Source organism: Phascolarctos cinereus, unplaced genomic scaffold, assembly GCF_003287225.1.
Source record: "Phascolarctos cinereus isolate Bilbo 61053 unplaced genomic scaffold, phaCin_HiC Scaffold_4;HRSCAF=312, whole genome shotgun sequence".
Classification (NCBI taxonomy): domain Eukaryota; kingdom Metazoa; phylum Chordata; class Mammalia; order Diprotodontia; family Phascolarctidae; genus Phascolarctos; species Phascolarctos cinereus.
The window spans coordinates 278,894,881-278,915,236 of record NW_027555847.1 but is presented as its reverse complement, the minus strand read 5'-3'; the positions used below and the strand labels follow the sequence as shown (position 1 = coordinate 278,915,236).

The following is a 20,356-nucleotide window of genomic DNA, read 5'->3' as shown; positions in this document are numbered from 1 at the left end:
CAAGTGAAAGGAAGTCAATTGATGCTGCAGACTTCATTGTCTTATTTTAAGAAATTGCCACAGCTACTCCAACCTTCAGCAGCCACCCCACTGATCAGTAGGCAGCCATCAACATCAAGGCAAGACCTTCCACCAGCAAAAAGATTACACCTTGCTAAAGGCTCAGATAGTGGTTCGCATTTTTTAGCAATAAAGTATTTTAAATTATGGTATGTGTGTTGTTTTTTAGACACTACTGTTGCACACCTAATAGACTGCAATATAATGTAACCATGCACTAGGAAACTGTCAACCAACAGAGTTTGATCTAAGGAAGACAAACTAATTAGGTTGTCTGCGCATTTATTTTCCCTTTCAATCTGGTGGCTTGCGGCTTACATGCAAGGGGAATTACAACAAAAGGCTGAGCTTCTTTTGGAGTTAAGAGTATATATATCCTTCCAAGAGTAGGTATTCCCAAGGGGTGCCAATCAACTCTTGATTGGTTGACATGCTTGGAGGTGGGCTACATTAAAATGAGGGTTTGGAGGTACACAATTTAGGTCACCTAAATCTTGGCCAAAGAGACAATTTCCATATCTCCTGTCTTGACAGTGGGGAGAATCAACATTTTCTAGACCTGTCTGAGCAAATGCAATGATCAGGAATACACCCATTAGCTCAAACTAGGAGTTTCTTCCTGTGTCTGCCCACACTAATTAGTTTCTGGATAATTGTCCTTTTGGTGGAAATTCATGATTTAGCAAATGCTGCAAGGATTGCGGGTGAGTTGGCTTGGTGGGTGCTCAGTCAGCCTCCTGATTAGATGATTCTGATTCACAGGTCAGTTCAGCTTCCTCTGGATAGTAGGGAAGCTCAAGCAGATCATTAGTAACCATTCCACTTTCACAATTTTCATAGTTTTTACAAAACCAAAATTCATGCGACTTGCTTTATTGCAATATTTGCTTCATTGATATGGTGTGGAAACGAACCCATGATATCTCTGAGTTATGCCTGTATGTACAAACAAGCTATGTACAGGATAACTGGAAGTCATTAGCTGAGGGAAGGCACTAAAATTAAGGTGGAGTAAGAAAGGCTTCCTGAAGCTGGACTATTAACTGGCACTTGAAGGAAGTCAGGGAAGCCAGGAGACAAAGGTGAGGACAGAGAACATTCCAGGCCTGGGAGACAACTTGTGCTTAAAATGCCCCACGTAGGAAGATGTAGTGCCTTATTTAAAAAAACTACAAGGAACTAGAGTGCTTTGGGAAGAAGAGAAGGAAGACGTTGGGGGTGGGGTTGGGCAGGGTAGGTTCTAAAGGGCTTTGGATGCCAAACAAAGAATTTTTTATTTGATCCTGAGAGGGATAGAGAGCCAGTGGAGTTTGATGAAGGGGAGGGGGTGGAATGGGGCGCCTGTCTTGTTCAGACCTTCACTTTAAGATCACTTTGACAGCTGAATGTCACAGAGAAGATGCCAACCTGCAGTGGTAAAGGGAACTCCTAGGTCTAGTTCCTACCCGGTTTTCAGTAGTAATTTGATGCAATGGAAAGAACTTTGAATCAAAAGGACTGGTTTCAGGTGCTAGTTCTAACAGCTATTAGGGGCTTGATTCTGAGAAAATTCATCTTTTGATCTTGAATTTGCTAATCTATAAAATGGAGATAATAATCAATACTCACAGTATTCCCTTACAGGATTGTTTTGAAGAAAGAACATTCTAAACTTTAAAGCATAATATAAATGAGTTGTGTTTTTATAGTATTTAATCTCTTGGGTATCAGTCATTGTCAAGTATTAGATGAGGACAGTATTGAAAAAAGCTCTAGGAGGAGTTAGGAAACCTGAGTTTAAATCCCTTCTCATCACCTACCAGCTGTGTGACTTCCCCCTCTCTGAACATGTTTCCTCTGTCTCAGAAGTTGGAATTGACCCATGTAGATGAGATGCTGCTGCCAGTCTGAGGTTTAATTCCATATATAGCACTATAGAAAAAATCCATTTTAAAAGACTAATCACTGTAAAAATAACTTCCTATTAGAATTTTAGTTGTACTTCATTTTCCAGCTTGAATAAATATATAACTGCTTCTTTTTCAGTGATACCTGAGGTCTTCATTCTAATATTTTTTCATTGACTTGCAGAAAATGCATTCTTTCCCTAAGGTCGAGATTCTTGTGTTTCACACTGTTAATAATGGGCCCTATTATGTTGCTTCCCACTGAGTATGTCTAGGAAGAACTACGCAGCTGCCCAGGCACCTGACATGCCCCAGGCAGGTACTCTGACCTGCTTGTGTGCTTTCAGTGCCTCCTGGGGAGGAAAGCTGTTTCTTTCCCCTAAAGTGTCTCATTTATTCTAATCTCTGAATAGAATGAGTTTGGTTGATTTGGGACCTTTGGCATTTCCCTTTTCCTAACCTCAGGACATGATTATCTACTCCAAGGTCAGAGTGGAGCCCCCCCCCCCTTGACTGTGCGCATTCTCTCTCTGTACAGTCAACATGACTATGGCATTGGATTGTCACCTGCTCTTGTAGCTATCATATTTTTTTAACAAGGCACAGAAATCTTGCTTTGTTGTTATCTCTGGAATAATAAACCTGATTCTCTTGTACTAACACCCTCACCCATTTCTAAGTATTGTCATCTCAGTGGGTTGAACAGCTAAAGGACATTGGAGTAGATGGATTATAGCAAAAGGTACTAATATTTGTGATCACTTTTATTTTTTATTTCCTTTCAATGAACAACTTCTCCCTCACTTTTTTTAAACATTAGAATTATTTCCCAATATGTAACTATCCCTCCTCCACCTAGTCCTCCCTTAGAGAAAGGAAAAATTTGAATAAAGTTAAACTAAGCAACTGTATCTGTCATAGTATGCCTGTTCTCTCTCCCCTCCCATCCCTCTACCTGTCCACTAATAGGAGGGAGATATATTTCTTCATTTTTTTCCTCTGGGACTAAAATTAGATGTTGCAAGTAATTTGAGTTCAATATTTTAGTGTTTAGAGTTATGTATGTGGTTCTACTTTCTACTGTTCATCTGTTCATCCTGTCTTCCTATGATTCTCAGATTTACATAAATTCACCTTGTCTTATAGAATAATAATATTCCAATACATTCTTTTGCCACAATTTGTTCAGTTATTCCGTAATATTCCATTACTTTCACATACCATAATTTGTTTGGCCATTCTTTAATTGATGGGCACCCATTCTGTTTCCAGGTTTTTGCTCCCCAGGTTTTGTTCTGCTATCAATATTTTGTTATACGTGAAACTCTTTGTCATTGATCTCTTTGGAGTGTATGCCCAGTGGTTGGCCATCTGCGTTAAAGTAAATGAACATTGTAGTGATTTTTTTTAGATACTATAATTCCAAATTGTTTACGATGTGATCACTGTAAGAGATTTCCAAGTTTTATTGAAAGATAATTTGCCAAAAAATTATTTACTATGTGAACAGCCTCACAAAGTGCTTTACATCCAGCTGTTCTGTAAAACAGTTTGGAATAATGTTTGGAAACTAAATAAACTATGAATATACCCTTTGACCCAGTGATACCACTACTAGACCCATGTGCCAAAAAGATCAAAGGAAAAGAAAAAATGACCCATATAAACATAAATTTTAAAGCAGCTCTTTTTGTAATGTCAGATAACTGGTTACTGAAAAGGTGCCCATCAATTAAAGAATGGCTAAACAAATTATGGTATGTGAAAGTAGTGGAATATTATTGAATGTTAAGAAATTATGATAGGATGGTTTTAGAGAAAACTGACACAACTTAAAGGAATTGATACAGAGTAAAGTAGGAAGAATCAGGAAAACAATTCACACAATAATACCAACATTGTAAAGAAAAACAACTTTACTCTGTTTCAGATGACCGATGATAAAGCTTGCCTTCTCAATTCCTGAAAGAGAAATGGTAGACTTAGGATGTATAATGAGGCATATGTTTTTGGTCTGGCCAATTTGTTTTCTGTTTTCCTTCACTGTGAATATTTGCTACCAGGTGTTTTTTTGTTTTTGTTTTTGTTTTTTATCAGCATGGGAGTGTGAGGGGGAGGAGAAAAAAACTGTCAGTGAGTTTGCAAAAAAAAAAAAAGAAAGAAAAGAAAAGACAAAGACAAGAAGGTCATTGAAGGAATTAAAAATTATATACATATATTCATATATATGTATAAATAAATTTCAAATGCTCTAGTCAGCAGAAATTTGCTTTCTGTTACCCCACCCCCTCCAATTGAGAACAAAAGAAAAATAAAACCATTGTTACAACCATGCAGAGTCAAGCAAAACAAATTTCCTCATTGGCCTGTCCAGAAAATACATATGTCTTTTCTTCATTCTGAAGAAAATTCTCTTTGTGGAGGTAGGTAGAAAATTAGAAAATTCTTCTTTTCCATGCCTATCTGATTGGCTAACATGACAAAGCAGGAAAATTATAAATGTTGGAGAAGATGTGGGAAAATTGAAACACTAATGCATTGTTGGTGGAGTTGTGAACTGATCCAACCATTTTGGAGAGCAGTTTGCCCAAAGGGCTATAAAAATGTGCATACCCTTTGACCCAGCAATACCACTTCTAGGGCTGTATCCCAAAGAGATCATAAAAATGGGTAAAAGACCCACATGTACAAAAATATTTATAGCACTTCTTTCTGTGGTGGCAAAGAATTGGAAATTGAGGGAATATCTATCAATGGGGAAATGGCTGAACAAACTGTGTGAATGTAATGGAATACTATTGTGCTATGAGAGATGATGAGCAGGTAGACTTCAGAAAAAATCTGTTAAGATTTGTATGGACTGATGCTGAGTGAAATGAGTGGAACCAGGAGAACATTGTACATAGTAGCAGCCACCTTGTGCTGTGACTAACTTTGATAGACTTAGCTCTTCTCTGCAATGCAGGAATCTAAGACATCTCCAAAAGTCTCATGATGGAAAATGCTATCCATATCTAGAGAAAGGACTATGGAGTCTGAATACAGATCGAAGCAAACTATTTGCTCTTTTTTTCCTTCTGTTTTGTTTTGTTTCTTCTTTCTTATGGTTCCTCCTATTGGTTCTAATTCTTCTTTACAACATGACTAATGTGAAAATATATTTAATAGGAATGTATATGTAGAGTCTGTGTCAGATTGTATGCAGTCTTGGGGAGGGAGTTGGGGAAGATGGGGGAGGAAATTTAAAACTCAAAAGCTTACAGAAGTGTTTAAAAACTAAAAATAAATTAATTTATTAAAAAAAAATAAAAGAAAATCTTTCTATGGAATCCCAAACTTCCTTCCTATAACTTCCATACATAGCCCTAGATCTAACCTGTGAGGCCGTACGGAACAAATCTTAACAAGAAGGTTTGGTGCAATGTCATGTATGTGTATCCCTGACAACTTTCTCAAAGAGAAATAACTCAGAGTCGCTTGTTTTCTTTCTGTTTTCCAACCTCACTCTTACTTAATATATTCTTATTTTTTCTCCATTTTATACTTTTTCTTCCCCCTTCCTATCGTGACAAATGAAAACTCTGAGAAAGAGTTTCTGGGTAATTAATAATCAATTAATTGATGGCTAGTGGTTTCAGTAACCACTGAGAGACCCTGAAATGCCTTAAATTCTTTCTGAAAGAGAACTCCCCCAGCAAGTGAAAATTCAACCTTGATTGGTGGATATTTAGTGAGGAGGTGGGCTCAAAGTCTTCAGGTCCTCCAGCAGAGAATGTGGCTTACTTAATTATGAGACTCAGCATTCTCAAGGCATCTGGGCAAGGGAAGCTATTTCCATCCACACCTCTCTGGCTAGTTTTCTCCTTCTTGGCTGGGTTGCCCTGAACTCTGATGGAGGGGATCTAGGACTGGGGGTTCTTTCCCCAGGCAAAGGCTGTCCCAGACTGGATTTTGTTTATACTCTAAACAGAAATTAGGTCTCCCAGATGGGTAGAGCCCAGACCACCCAGTTAACAAGCAAGTGCCTTGGGGGCTAGGAGCAAGTTTCATCACTCAGCCATGCCCTTCAAAGATTGACCTTTTCAGGATTGGGTTTTAATAGAAATAAAAGGAAAAGGATAATAAAAAATAATTATTATTTATTAATATAATATTATAATATTAATTTCTCTCACCATAATTCAGGAAGTAAAATCTAGGAAAAATGTTTTCCCCACAATTTTCCACACATATACACCCTATGCCACCTTTTTCTGCTTTGATTTTACAGTTGGTAAAATTGACATTCTTCAGGAAGCAGACATTTTATAGTGAGTCAGGCAGAGGCCAACCTGGATCATCAGATCCACATTGACAAAATGCAGTCAGCTTCCTAGAGCTTGGAAAAAATTGTTTGTGTATGTGGTTGCCACAAATATCATATATTAGAGGTTAGGGTACTTTATGTGAACTGTGAAAAATGATTTCTCTTGGTAATCTGTGTCTTGGAGTCTCTGAGTTCCTAGGTCCCCCCAGCCTTCTGTCCAGAGTTCTTCAGAAGGACATGTCTAATAATGAGATTGCATTGAATCTTCTTATCTTGGTCAAACTCCAACCCAGGCCTGAATTGATTTTATTACTCAGGTTCCAGTAGAGACAGATTCCCAAGACTGGGGGTGGTATTTCCTTTGCCTGGATGGCAAGGCCCCTGTTGACCAAGATAGTGACCTAAGTCACTAATCAAGACTCCATTTTAATATAGCCCACCTCCTGGTATGTCAACCCATCAGAGCTGATTGGCATCCCTTGGGAACATCTACTCTTCGAAGGGCATATAACCCTGTACCCCCAAATCCCAAAGAGAGCCTGTTCTGAACTGGCCCCCTTAGGGGGGCCCAGTTTTGGACTAAACTCCCATGCAATGCATGTTGAGCCAGCTTGAGAGAAGTTAAACCGTGGACACAGGCACTCTGCTTTCATTTGTCTGTTTCTTAGAACAGACGTTGTAATAAATTGGGATTTGACAGAGCAAAGGCCTGAAGGATCATTTATGTTTCACCTTTGACTCTTTCCTTGATGATCCATATCTGATCAGTTGTCAACATCAGTTAATTCCATGTTGTCTCAAATCTGTGCTGTCCTTTGTACTGCAATCACCTTTTTTCTACTGTTTGTCTCGTCATCTAGATTATTATAATAGTTATCTAACTATTCTTCTTGTTTTAAGTCTATCTTTTTTCTAATACATCCTTCATGCCTCTAATAGAATAATATTTCTACTTTACCTGAATGTCCCAATAAAAAATAAAAATAAAAACTTTAACTGGCACTTCATTACCTGCCAAATAATATATTATTACTCAAGGCTTTTTTTAGCTGGGCACCAACCTTCCTTTCCAACTTTTTCTCACATTGAACCCCTGTTAAGAACTCTGCATTCCAGAAAAATTAACATTTTTGGTTTCCTACTCTTTCTCTTGTTTTTTTTTTCCCCCTTTCCCATACCAAGAATAGACTAACTTCAACCTCCAGCTGTTGAAATTCCTCCTTTTAGGGACCACTTCTGAGGCCACCTCTATATCCTTTTCTGATGCCTCTTCCCTCTCTTCACTGAAAGTGATCTCCTTGTTATCACCTTGTGGGGGAGTCCTAAGCTCTGAGCTGCCTCTCCTGAGACACTAAGGCAGAGCTTCAGAAAATGGGAATTTTCTTATCTTCAAATCACTTTCCACCTACAGCATAGCTCCTTCCATCCTTTGCTGGTCTTATGGCCATTAGACTTCCACCACTTGTTGCTTTCCCATCCCTACTTTTAGTCCCTGTGTCTCCTCAACCCCAGTCTTCCCATGTCCCACTCCAATCCTGCTTTGTCCCCTTTCATCATGCACTTTGTGCTCATTCCATGACTAACACGTTTCCCTTTATTTTGGACTTTTTCCTTTTGTAAACATTCCATTTTTTGGCCCAGAGAACTAGCTTCCACTCAATAGTGCTTCATGCCTGATGTCCTTTTCTGTACTGATGGCGTTGCTCCATCACACTAGTTTTGGTGAGGAGTCAAAACACTACAAGGTCCCCACGCTTTTGCTGCCACCGCTCAGCAGCTTCTTCTCTTTTTTAGTTTACTTTATCAAAAGTTATTACCCAATCTAGATTGTGGTGGCTATTTTCTACCAGGCCTCAGGTCATTCTCCCAACTTTTTAAAGGAGTTTGTCACCTTACTGTTTTTGTCATGTCCCCAACTCCTGCCTTTATATTAAGGACCTTCAGTTTTAAGAAATAATGCTCCCCAAACATTCTAACTTCCAAGTTCCTCTGTCTCCTTTAACCCCATGAACTATTCCTTCATTCCACCTCTGCCACACACAGAAATGGTCATACCACAGAGCTTACCAGTACCCATAAGTGTTCTACTTCCATAATCAAGAAGTCTGAAATTCTTTTATCCAGTCATAATTACCTATCACATCATCAGTCTCTTCCATTATCCTTTCTAAACGTATTTTTCATCCTAACTGTGAATATCAATTCAATTCAACAAGTATTTGTTGTTTGATCTCTTGGTGCCTGTAACTGTAAAATGAAGTAGTATGACTAAAATATTTTTGTGGTCCTTCCCAATTTTAAATGCCAATAATAGCAAATGTATAGCCTTTTTTTTCTTTGTGTATGCTTAATTCTATAGAAAGGAAAACATAAATGTTGCTATCATAATATCCAGGGGCATTATTTGTTAATCATATTAATTGAGATAGGGATTACACTATTATTTCATTAGTAGAAGGAAGTCCTGGGTAAGGAAACTCTGTCTAGCAATGCAAGTTGGCACCTTCTCTGCAAATTATGGACCTGGAGAAGTGCATAGAGCACAGAGAGTGTACCTGACATGGCCAGGGTCATGTGGTCAGTATGTGTCAGAGGCAGGACTTGAACCCAGGAACTCTTAACTCATAGGCTTGTTTGCTGGTCGTTATGCCACACTGCTTCTTCTAATCATGTTAATAAGCATTAAAAATATTTAAACCAAACTGTCAGGGTTTTGTTTTTAATTGTCACACCAAGCTGTTATTAAAAATAAGTGGCTATATTGAACCTAAACTTTTAACTTTCTGTCCCCTCTCACATTTTTGTTGCTTATTTCTGTTTATATTTTGAATACTAGTGCCAGAAGATAGTTATCTCTATGTATGAATTCACTGCCTTATTATACTTCAAAATGGGTCATCCTGGAAGAGTAAGAAATGGGATCTCTGAATTTCAAGTGGCTTTTACTGCTCAGCTGGATCTGTTGAAAATGAAAAGGGGTCAGCTAGCATTTGTTAGTGAGTTCTTGTCACCTAAATTTTCATAATTAAAAAGATATGATACTGGAACACTAGTCTCTGTAATTCACTTGTTTCTTTTTTCCTATTTTAAAGTAATATTTTATTCCCCTCACCCCCCACTCTACCCCCAATTACATGTAAAAATAATTTTTAACATTTGGCTTTTTTTTTTTAAGTTTTGAGTTCCAAATTCTATCCTTTTTCTCTCCCCTTCTCTCTCCCTAAGATGGTAAGCAATCTGACATGGGTTATATATGTTCAGTCATGCAAAATCATATTAGTCATTTTGTACAAGAAGACTTGAACAAGAAAGAGAGAAAGGAAGGAAGGAAGGAGGAATGTTTCAGTCTGTATATAGACAACATCAGTTCTTTCTTTGGAGACGGATAGTATTTTTCATCATGAATCCTTTGGGATTGTCTTAGATCATTGTATTGCTGAGAATAGCCAAGTCATTTACAATCCTTCATCCTACGATATTGCTATTAATATGCTTTTATCTGCATTCAGACTCTATAGTTCTTTCTCTGGATGTGAATAGCATTTTTCATCATGCGTCTTTTGGATGATTGTTTTACTGAGAAGAGCTAAGTAATTTATGGTTGATCATTGCACAATGTTTCTGTTACTTTGTACAATGTTCTCCTGGTTTTGCTCAACTTCACTTTGTATCAGTTCATTTATGTCTTTCCAGGTTTTTATGAAATCATTCTGTTTGTCATTTCTTATGGCATGATAATATTCTATTTCTGTAATTCACTTATTTATGACTGCCTTATTGACATGAGAAAAATTAATATTCTTTAGGTTGAAGCTATTAGGTTTATATGGATAACATTTCTAAGAAAGTACTTTCCTTCCATATTGACTAAGTTGACATCACAGTGGATTGCCTCAAATTTGATTCTCTGCACCCAATAAAGAGTGGGTCTAACAAGTGATGTTCTTCACCAGATAATATATTTGAGACTTATTTTCTATGCAAATTCCACCCTGCTTTACCTTAGAAAATTGGAGACATTTACCCCTGAAATTCCTTCTTGAGTTTGTTTAAAACAGCACAGTGTAAGTAGTGGCATCTTCCGAGCAATAAAGTTTATTTACATATTATTATAGCATATAGCAATTTGGATAAATTTTATTAGTCAAGTACTAATTTTATTCATGAACACAACTGTTAATTTATTTGTTTACTTTTCTTTTCAACTGATAAGCATAATTCGTTATAATTGCTTTTATCAATACTTGACAAAGAAATTAATTTTTGGAAATTATTTTAGCTTATATCCAACACTACCTACAAGTAAGTAGAGCATTTATTTCAGAATAACCTTTGAAGGGAAGATTCAAGTAATTTTAAGAAATTCAAAATAATTGCTTCTTTAAAATCTATCATATTTCTTAATATTTTCACATATGTTCATTTTAAACAAGTGACTGTAAATAAGGGACTGTCACATTATGGAATGCTTTGAGTAGGTACACCAAGCTGAGCTAAATAATTTTGTTTTAACCTGGAGCTGTCAGTGGAAATATCATACCTTTTGAAATAATATATACTGACCAGTTTTCTGTTCATTATACATTGTACTCCATACCTGGAATGCTCTCCCTCCTCATCTCTGCTTCTTAGTTTCCCAGACTTACTTTTAAAACCCAGAACAAATCCCACCTTCTTTAGGAGGCCTTTCCTGATCCTCTTGGTACTAGTGCCTTGACCCTGAAATTACCTTCTATCTACTCTGTTTTCATTTTGCATATACCTAGTCATTTACAAGAGTTTGTGGTTATGAGCCAAGATGGGTGGTAGGAAAGTAATGTACAAGTCTTCATCCTGATTAAAATGTGACCTCCTTAAGGGCAGGGACTGTTTCTTGCCATTCTGTATATACCCAGTACTTAGCACAGTGCCTTTCACATAGTACATGTTTAACAAATCCTTGTTGCCTGACTGCGAAATTGATACTCATCTCTTTAATTGACAGTTTTGGAAAGAATTGACAAGGGTTGAGTCTATGATATATGAGACATAGGCCTTGTCTATTAAAGATAAATGTTCTTCCTTTAAAAGATCACTGGCCAGTTTTTCTTAATGGCTTTTGGTTTCAACTCATCCAGACATATGTCTCCTGTCTCACTTATGTAGAATTAATAGCTCCTTTTATACATATGCGTACAGATATATAAACCCACACATATTGATGAACAAGAAACTGTCTGACGGAGAGTTTGAAGTCAGGTCTTGCTGACCACAAATCCAGCACACTGTGTTTTCCATTAATTCTAGCAGTTTTTTGGCTTATCCTTTATAATGTCTCTTGACTTACGGTCACTTCCATGCCAGATAAGTGTAAAATTAAAGTAGCATTCCTTTAAAAAAATTTTTGACTTTTCCTTTTAAGCTGTAGGGTTGAGAAAGACAGTTGTGTGAGGCTGCCACTCATGTTCAGGGTTACATAACTGTTAAATGATGGCATCAGAAACAGATCCAATAGAAAAACCTTTGTCTTCATATTCTTCTAGTTTAGTGCTGTTTTGACTGTACAACAGGTCTGAAACCTACTAGGTACAATTAATTGCACTTCGGCTAAATGAGATGTTACTAAAAACTCCACTCACTTTTTATTATCACTAATGTTAGTATAATTGTTTCTGGAAAAACTAATGCTATGTATTCAATTTCATTATTTGTGGGCAAAAAATTAGGATTGCACAGCAATTTTGTGAGTCCTCCCTTCCTCCCACCCACTGCTTTTTTTTAAAAGCTGCTATGAATCTTTCTTCATTCTACTATTTAGGAGAGCAGAAAAATGACAGCCCTACAAGTAATTTTAGAAAGAGAAAAAACTAATGGCTGTGAGAAAGCCAGATAGGAACAGATTGATTAAGGGGATAATGTTATTCATTTTGCAATCAAACTCCATTCTTCTATTTTACATTTCCTATATTACATTTAATATAATAGACATGCACATATTATTCCCATATTTACTAGAGTTATTTGCCTCTGTAACTCCAGCTAGTCTATGTAGCTTATTAATTAACAGATATTTATTAAACACCTGCTATGTGTAAGGATTTGTGCTAAATTCTAGGGTCATAAAAATGCAATAGTCTCTTCCTTCAAGGAGTTTATATTATATTATAAGTAGAAAGATATATATGCATATGTTTTCTTTTACTTGTAATTTCATTGGTAGAGAGGACTCCCCTAAAGGGAACTCCTTTATATAGATTGGCATTTGTTCTGTAACTTATAAACTTAAATAGTTGCATGATTCAATTGCTGAAGTCACTTGCCCAAAGTCACATAGCCTGTATGTGTCAGATACAGACTATATATCATTTTGGGTGGTAGGGTGGGATGGAGAAGTGGAGTGAAACCAGGAAAAACATCATAGATAGTACTTGAATGGACTTTTGAAGAAAACAATGGATTCCCAACATCTTCAGTTAGTTCTAAGAGGTGAAGGCAAGACAGGAGAGTATTCCAGGTGTGGGGATACCATTCTAGGGCAGAGATGGGAGATGGAGCATAGTGTTATTTTGTCTTTGCTGTACTGAGAGTTTGTGGCTGTGAGCCATGATTGGGAGGTAGGAAAGTAGAATTTAAACAGGATTTGCACAGACTCCCCAACCTAGTCAAATATGGGCTGGATAGTAGGATAGCCTTGCCACCGTGGCAGGTTCACTGCTTCAGGTTTTTCTATTTTTTTTTTTTTGTAATGGAAGATGGTAGACTGCATCTGTTTTTCCTTTATTAGTGAGTGTGCTGTTATATACTGAACTAAAAAAGAAAAGAAGGGTGTTATTAGAGTATCTGTGGTAACGGTCCTACTGCTACATTATGGAGCCTCTGAAGTTTCATAGAGAAAATTTTAAAAGACTATGAAAAGGGAACTGTAGTATCTAAGAGGGCAGTTAATTCAGTTTCAATAGAAGCAGAATCACAGTAAGCCTTTTTTTTCCCTCAAATATCCATGAAAGATGATACCAAGATTTAAGGGATGAAGAATGGACCAGCAAAGTCCAGGGGACTTGTGTATAAGTACTAGATGTGCTGGAATCCTGTTCTAAATCTTATTTTGTGAACAGATTAAGGCAATTAATACCTACTTCTCTTTCCTGGAAATGGATAAAAATCACTGTTCAACTTAAACAATTAAGCAGTGCATTCTTGCATAATAGTCATAGACTCTGAATATTAAAAAGGATCTTAGTTAGCATTTATTCCAACTTCTTAACCCATTTAGAATCTACCCAGCCTGTACTCCAACAGTTCCAGAGACTTAGAACTCACTTTACTAGGTAGACCATTCCATTTTTAGACACTGAGCAGTGTTCTTTAAAAGATATTTCATCCTGTCATAGAGTTGATAAGTATCCATATAACTTCCACCGTCTTATTTTGAGCTACTCAAAATAAATCCTGTCAGTCTTCTAGTTATACTTCAAATATCTCTACTGAATTTAGTCTGGTCACATTTTTCCCAGTTGTTCTAACACATTTAAATCTTTTGATCCTGATTTATCTAGCATATAAATCACTTCTTCTAGTTAGTACCATCTACACATTTAAAAAGCACTTTTTACATGTCTTTATCCAAGGTATTGACTGAAATGTTGAAAAAAAATAGGATCAAGGTCAGAACCCAGGGATGCACCCCATTAGGAGACCTCCCTCTTGATTGTTATGAATCCTTTAGACATATATTATTGCATTTATGTGTTTGTTTAGCTATGCATTTACTTAAATGTACAAAGCAATCTGCCTCATAATTATTTATCATTTGTATGAGAAATTTGCTATAATCCAGAATTTTCCTTTTTTTTCTATCTATTGTGTAAATATGTGAAGGCCTTTTGATTTTGTCAGTGCAGGGAACTCTTGCAGTATTTGGAACTCCCTTCAAGAACAGGGATAAATATTGTGGAAGATAAGTGACTTGCAGGGGTTATGTAGCTAGTCGGTAGTAGAATCTGAACCCAAGTCTTCATTCTAACTCCAAGGCAAGTATTCTTTTTGGTAGACTACAGTGGTACCAAAGGATGATTACAATGTTGTCAACGTGGATATTATTTTTTCTGGCTCAGCTTACTATTCTTTATATGCGTGGGGTGGGGAGGTAGAAAGGACAAGCAACTATCAAGTATCATTTATTAAGGCTCCTGGCTCAGTGCCCAATCCACTATGCCACTGTAAGAAATTGATGATTTTCTTACAGCACAGTAATATGCCACTGCATTTATGTACCACTGTTGCCATTTCTGAATTGATAGGCATCTACTTGGTTTCCAGTTATTGCTAACAAAAATGTACTGCTAAAAATATTGTGGTGCATTTGGAGACTTTCTTTTTTTTCAGTGGCCTCCTTGGGATATATTCCTAGCAAAGGATGGTCAGAGTATGGAAATTTTAACCAGTTCATTTGCACAGTTCCAAATTGCTGTCCCAGTTCACATAGCTTCACCAGGAGTAAAGTCAGTGTGCCTATCTTCCAATAATCCCTTGACCATTGACTGTTACTCATCTTTGGTTATCTTTGCAAATTTACTGTATGTAAATTGAAACCTTGGGATTATTTTGATTTGCATTTCTCTTATTATTAGTGATTTCAAAGAATTATTTCATATAGTTGTTAATAACATACAGTTCCTTTAGAAAAGTTTGTTCATGTTGTTTGAGCATTTCTATATTGGGTAATAGCTTTTGTTTTTATTTATTTCTCTTAGTTGTCCATATGTTTTATGTATCAAACCCTTTTCAGAGATACTTAATACAGTTTTTTCCCAAGTATTATCCTAGGTGTTTTAATTTTGTTTGTGCAAAAGCTTTTCAATTTCATAGAATCAAAATTATCCATTTAATTTGCAATTACCGCTATTAATCATGCTGTTAAGAATTTATCTCATAGTTATAAAAGGTAAATGATCTACCATTCTCCTTATTTTTAGTTACAGTATGATCTTTAATGAACCCATTTAGAATATGTTGTGGAATATGGTATAAGGTGTTGCTCCAAGTCTAATTTCTGCCAGATTGCTTTCTAGTTTTCCCAACAGTTTTTATCAAATAGAGAATTCTTTCCTACATAAGGGTTTTGGGGTCTTTCATGCTCTTGGTTAGTGAGTTCAGTTATTTCTGATTCTTGTCTGTTACATTGACCTACTTTTCTAAAAAATCATTAAAGTAAAACAATGTTTTTCTACATATATATGCCAATGGTCAGAAAAATAAATGGCTATTTTCAGAATTTTTAAAAAATCTATGTACTCTTTTATTTGCAGCTCAACATCTCATAAAACTATTTTAATGCTATATTATCACTATATTAATGATACATTAATGGATGGTAATAATGGTGTTGCAATTACTGTGCATTAATGGATTGTAACCATCTTTAGTGCGGGTAAAAAGCTAGATTAAAAGATGTTATGATGTTTTATGTGTGTAGGGGACTTCCAATGTGAACATTTCCTTCACTAATATAACTAGACTATTTGCCTGTGGATACTGAGAAGAAAGAACTTTCCCTAGCTACACAGCCAGCATATAAAGCTGGCAGAACTTGAACGCATGTCTTCCTGGCTCCAGAGCTGACCTTTTAGCCACCTGTAGTGATATTTTATGTACTAAAAAAAAATTAATTTAAATAGTTTCTGTTAAGTAGTTGTTTTATTGATATGTAGTAAACATTAAGTTCTTAATCATTTAGCTAAATAGTTTGAAGTCCTTTTTAAGAAAGTAACCATACTGATTTTAGGATTTGACTTCCAACAAACCTGATCTAGTTTTTCCAAAATGTGGGGTATTTTTGTTTCCTTTTGAAATTAAGATAGAATTGAAGTCAACTATTGTTGATAAAAGTTTGCAGTAATACATATATGCTAAACTGCTGTTTGTCTAGATCTAAATAATTGAAAAGCTCAAACTGTTATATATTCTTTTTCTCAGAAGAGCAGTCATTTGCAAAAATACTTAAAGTTGAAGTCAAGGTCAGACACTGTGTTTTGTTAGCTTGCTGATCAGGAAGCTATAAAAGCCAGATGATCTCTCCAAGTACAAAAGAAGCTTGCTAAAGTAGACCAGGGACTAGTAAGGCAGATCTTGTTGAAAAGGAGGGAAGTAAGGAAGGCAGGCAGAAAAGGAAATGAACTGAAGAGAGAGATGGAAAACGTCAGAACTGTGGGTGAAGTGAGTGGGGAGAGAAAAACAGTAGAGGTAAAGAAAGAAATGGAGTTAGGGGAGAAAAAAGAAGATGAGAGAAGGAAGTAGTTGTGTGGTACACAAGAAGCACAGAAATTGTAAGGTATGTCATTCATTCATTTAAAACAACATTTAAACACCTGCTCAGTGTTAATGTACTATGATTTAAGTTATAATCCACTGTCTTTTAAACTGTAGTACAAACCATACCACATGCAGCTTCTAAAATGTCTGATGAGTAAAGCAAAGGAATGAGAGAAGTGGAAGGGAACTGGGGAGAAAGAAAGTAAAATGTCTGCACTTGTCTTGAAATGTTTGGGAAGAGACGATTTTGACACAGCTAACGCAGTGTTGATTTGGCCTTGTTACTGTTCACCGGTGTTAAAAAGGGCCATTGCTTAAATTCATTACTCTCATTCAAGTAAACAGCTGGATAATGCTGTACTCTGAATATGCTCAATTACAGCAGCCGAGCAGGGTTTTATATTACTGGTTTTCAGTGAAAAGATCAAAGGGTCCCCCACTCTAGTCCAGTTCTCATGGAAAGAAAAGAAATGCTATGTAAGCAAAATACAATCGGATTTCTTGAGCAGCAAAATTGACTAAGACATGTGCATTTTTAGAAGTAAAAGACAATGTTAGTATTTGAAGTTCTCTAGCAGTTTGAAAGCTAGGTATATTTGGTAGAAATAAATCTGCTGACTATGAAGCTATAGAAAAGTTCCTCTGAATCTTTTAGGAATTTAATTGCTGAACCTTGTCTATATTCCCTGCACAATTTGATTATTCTGATGAAACTCATCTATATTGGCAGTGCCTGCTTGCCAAATTGTCTCCAAGTAAATAAAATACTGTTGGTTTTAAGCTGAGTGAGAAGAGATTACCTCTTCTTATGTGCATTAATTCCAAAGCTCAGGTAAGATAAAACCTTTGGTGACTGCTTTCAATGCCTTTATTATTTATTTACCAAGCCTAAAGTGTTTCATAAGGCAGAGTTGGTTGTTCCCTGGGAGAGCCCATTGTTAGAGTGCTGCATCCCATCAGAGGTGCACTGAGAGGATCACTAGGTGCTCTGATTTTATTTCAGATCTGCTTTATCTCTCCATCTCTGAGGCCCTGTTCCATAATCACATAACCAAGGCTACTGTGCTAAGCCTCTTTACGAATCAGGGACAATTAATTAGCTACAACTTGGTGAAGTAAGTGGCAGAACCCAGTATGGCAGCCAATGATTTTCTGGCTGTTAGGATTAGGAAGGGGGCTTCTTCCTCAGAGACCAGAGAGAGGCAGTTAATGAGGCCTTTCCCGGTAGGGCTATGGGGAAGAGACAGCATCTCTAAGTGGGCTGTCTGACAGAAACTGGATTTAGTCTGAAGCAAAATGGCCACACTTCTCACAGCCACACTTCTACCTTGGAGTTCTCTTAATGTATCTGTAGATAAATAGGAGGAAGGAAGCAAGTGGGAGCTGTCTGGGCTGCCCCACATGTCTCTCCAGGTTGCAGAAGTGTCTGCTGCTCTGAATTGGGTTTCTCTCCTTTTGTATCTTCTTCCCAGAACCCTCTCCAAACCAGTTCCAGTCATGTACACGCAGTTTCCCAGAGTTTCTCTGCAAAACATCTGGTGCTGTGCATTTTAGAATTGATATGCCCCACAAGGACAGCTACATAAGAAATTGGTACCAGGCCTCAAAGACTAGATAATCTAATAAAGACTATATAATCAAATTTTTTGACATTTTTTCCTAATTAAGAAAAAAAAACCATTCTTGGGAGAAGCAATACAATCTAATAAGGGAGGTGTAAAGCATGTATATATTTTTTTAATGATTTCGTTAGCATAAGGAATACAAGGTGAGAATACTTATACCATTGTAGAGCTACCCCTGTTCTATACCTTGCAGTCTTGTTAGGGAGTTGCTTTGAAGTGCTGAGAGATTAAGGTAGGATTCAAACCCAAATCTACCTGACTCAGAAACCATCTCTCTGTCCAGCTCTCCAAGCTGTATACTGTGGTGCAATGGGAAAAGGAACAATACTTGGAGCCTTAGATTTAAATTCCATCCCTGATTTTGTGTTAGAGGTAAGAAAAAGTTAATTTCTTCAATGAACATAAATATTCCATGTAACATATGACATTGTGTAGGAGCTTTAATAAAGGCAGAGTAACTTCCTCAACAAGAGTTTGCAAAAGTGAGCAGTGGCATATATTTCAAAAACTCATGTAACTGCAATAAAAATCATAATTTCATAGGATTTAGAACTAGAAGGGATTTTGAAGACTACTGTAACCTTTTCATTTTTATAGATGAGGAAACTGAGGTTCCAAAGGGTTCCGTGAAGTGACTTAATATAGTTAACATATATTAAGACAGAGCCATGATTTGTAACCACTGAAATACTATATTTTAGAATTTTTAGGATGAAGTATTTTAAAATAACTGCTTAACTTGAGAAAATGAAAACGTATTTACTGGAAGCAGAAGTAGGACAATGTATGTAGTAGGAAATCTATCCCAGAAGATTTGCTATTTTCATTTTAAAGACTTCTAAGATTTAGTTTTCTAAGGTATTTTAGCATTTAAAATTTCTGTCAAGAAGCTCTTCCCTATTAGTTACCCAGATTACTGCAGCAGTTTATGCTTATTTGTCCTGCCATGAGACTACAGAAAAAGAAAATGCCACCACAGGCATGGTGGCACATGTCTGTAATTCCTGCTGTAATTCCTGTCCAGGAAGGTTTAATGAGTTTTCAGCTTCAGGAAACCAAGCCAATCCAGTTTCAGCTTGAGCCCAACACCATTTTGCTGGGGAGGTAGGGAGCAAATGGGGCGCCAGGTTGCCCAAGAGTAGTGCAGTGTGATCCAGCTCAAGTCAGATATGGAACAAATCAACACTCCTGGGCCAGGCAGTAGTGGGATCTGAGCTATTAGCTGCTATTTCACTTCTAGCCTTGGCAAAAGAAGAAGACCCAGTCTCTAGGTGGGAAAAAAAAAGGTAATGCTTCAAATGGGCGAAAAAAATGACAAAAAACAAGAACACTGACTGGGTTTTGGAGACCCTTTGGCAAGAAAGGCACACTGATAGACTTTTGGTGGAGTGGTCATTCTGGATAGCATTTTGGAATTATTCAAGAACAGTAACTAAACTGTTCATGCCCTTTAAAGCCCTCTATTTCTGCTATTTCCTTTTGGCCTAGTTAAGTCAAAGATAAAAATGAGGGTCCAATATAAACAAATGTGTTCATTACAGCACGGTGTGCTAACAAAGACCTGGAAACTGTGGTAAAGTATGCCATAAAATATTAGCGTATAGTAAGAAATGACTGATGGAAGAATTCAGAGAACCATGGGGAAGATTTGAAAGAATTAATACACAGTGAAATAAACAGAATAAAAATGACAATACTGTGAATGAGTCATTGAAAGGAGGTCAAACTCTAAATAATTGAAAAACTAGTGCTATCTCCCCAAAATATTCCTGCCTCCTGAAGACACAGAGGCAATGGGAAAACATATACAGAATGTGGCTTATATGATCAGATGTAGTAACTATGAGGTTTTTTTTTTTATTTGATTATTTTTATTTGTTTCAAAGGAGGCTTTCTTCTGGAAGTTGGGAGGAGTATCTTTTCCAGAAGTGATTGTAATACAAAGACAAAAAGCATTAATAAAGCACATTTTTAAAAAATGTTGATTCTTCCCACTTCTTAGTAGAGAAGTGATGGATAGTAGATGGGAAATGAAACATATACCACCCCTAATCAATATGTGGATTTGTTTTACTTGATTAAACTTAGCTATTACAAGGAAGGACTTTTATTTGGTTGGAGGAGAGTTATGAGAAGTAAAGTTGTAATGATAAAGAAGAAAAGAGTGTCAATGAAACATTTAAAAATAG

The 20,356-nt window shown here is 36.6% G+C and overlaps 1 protein-coding gene across 3 annotated transcripts in view; it reads left to right on the top strand.

Moving 5' to 3' along the window:
• Positions 1-20,356, top strand: part of FBXL17 (F-box and leucine rich repeat protein 17) — a 513,353-nt gene that overhangs the window by 228,329 nt on the left and 264,668 nt on the right. The gene's annotated exons all lie outside the window — the stretch shown is intronic.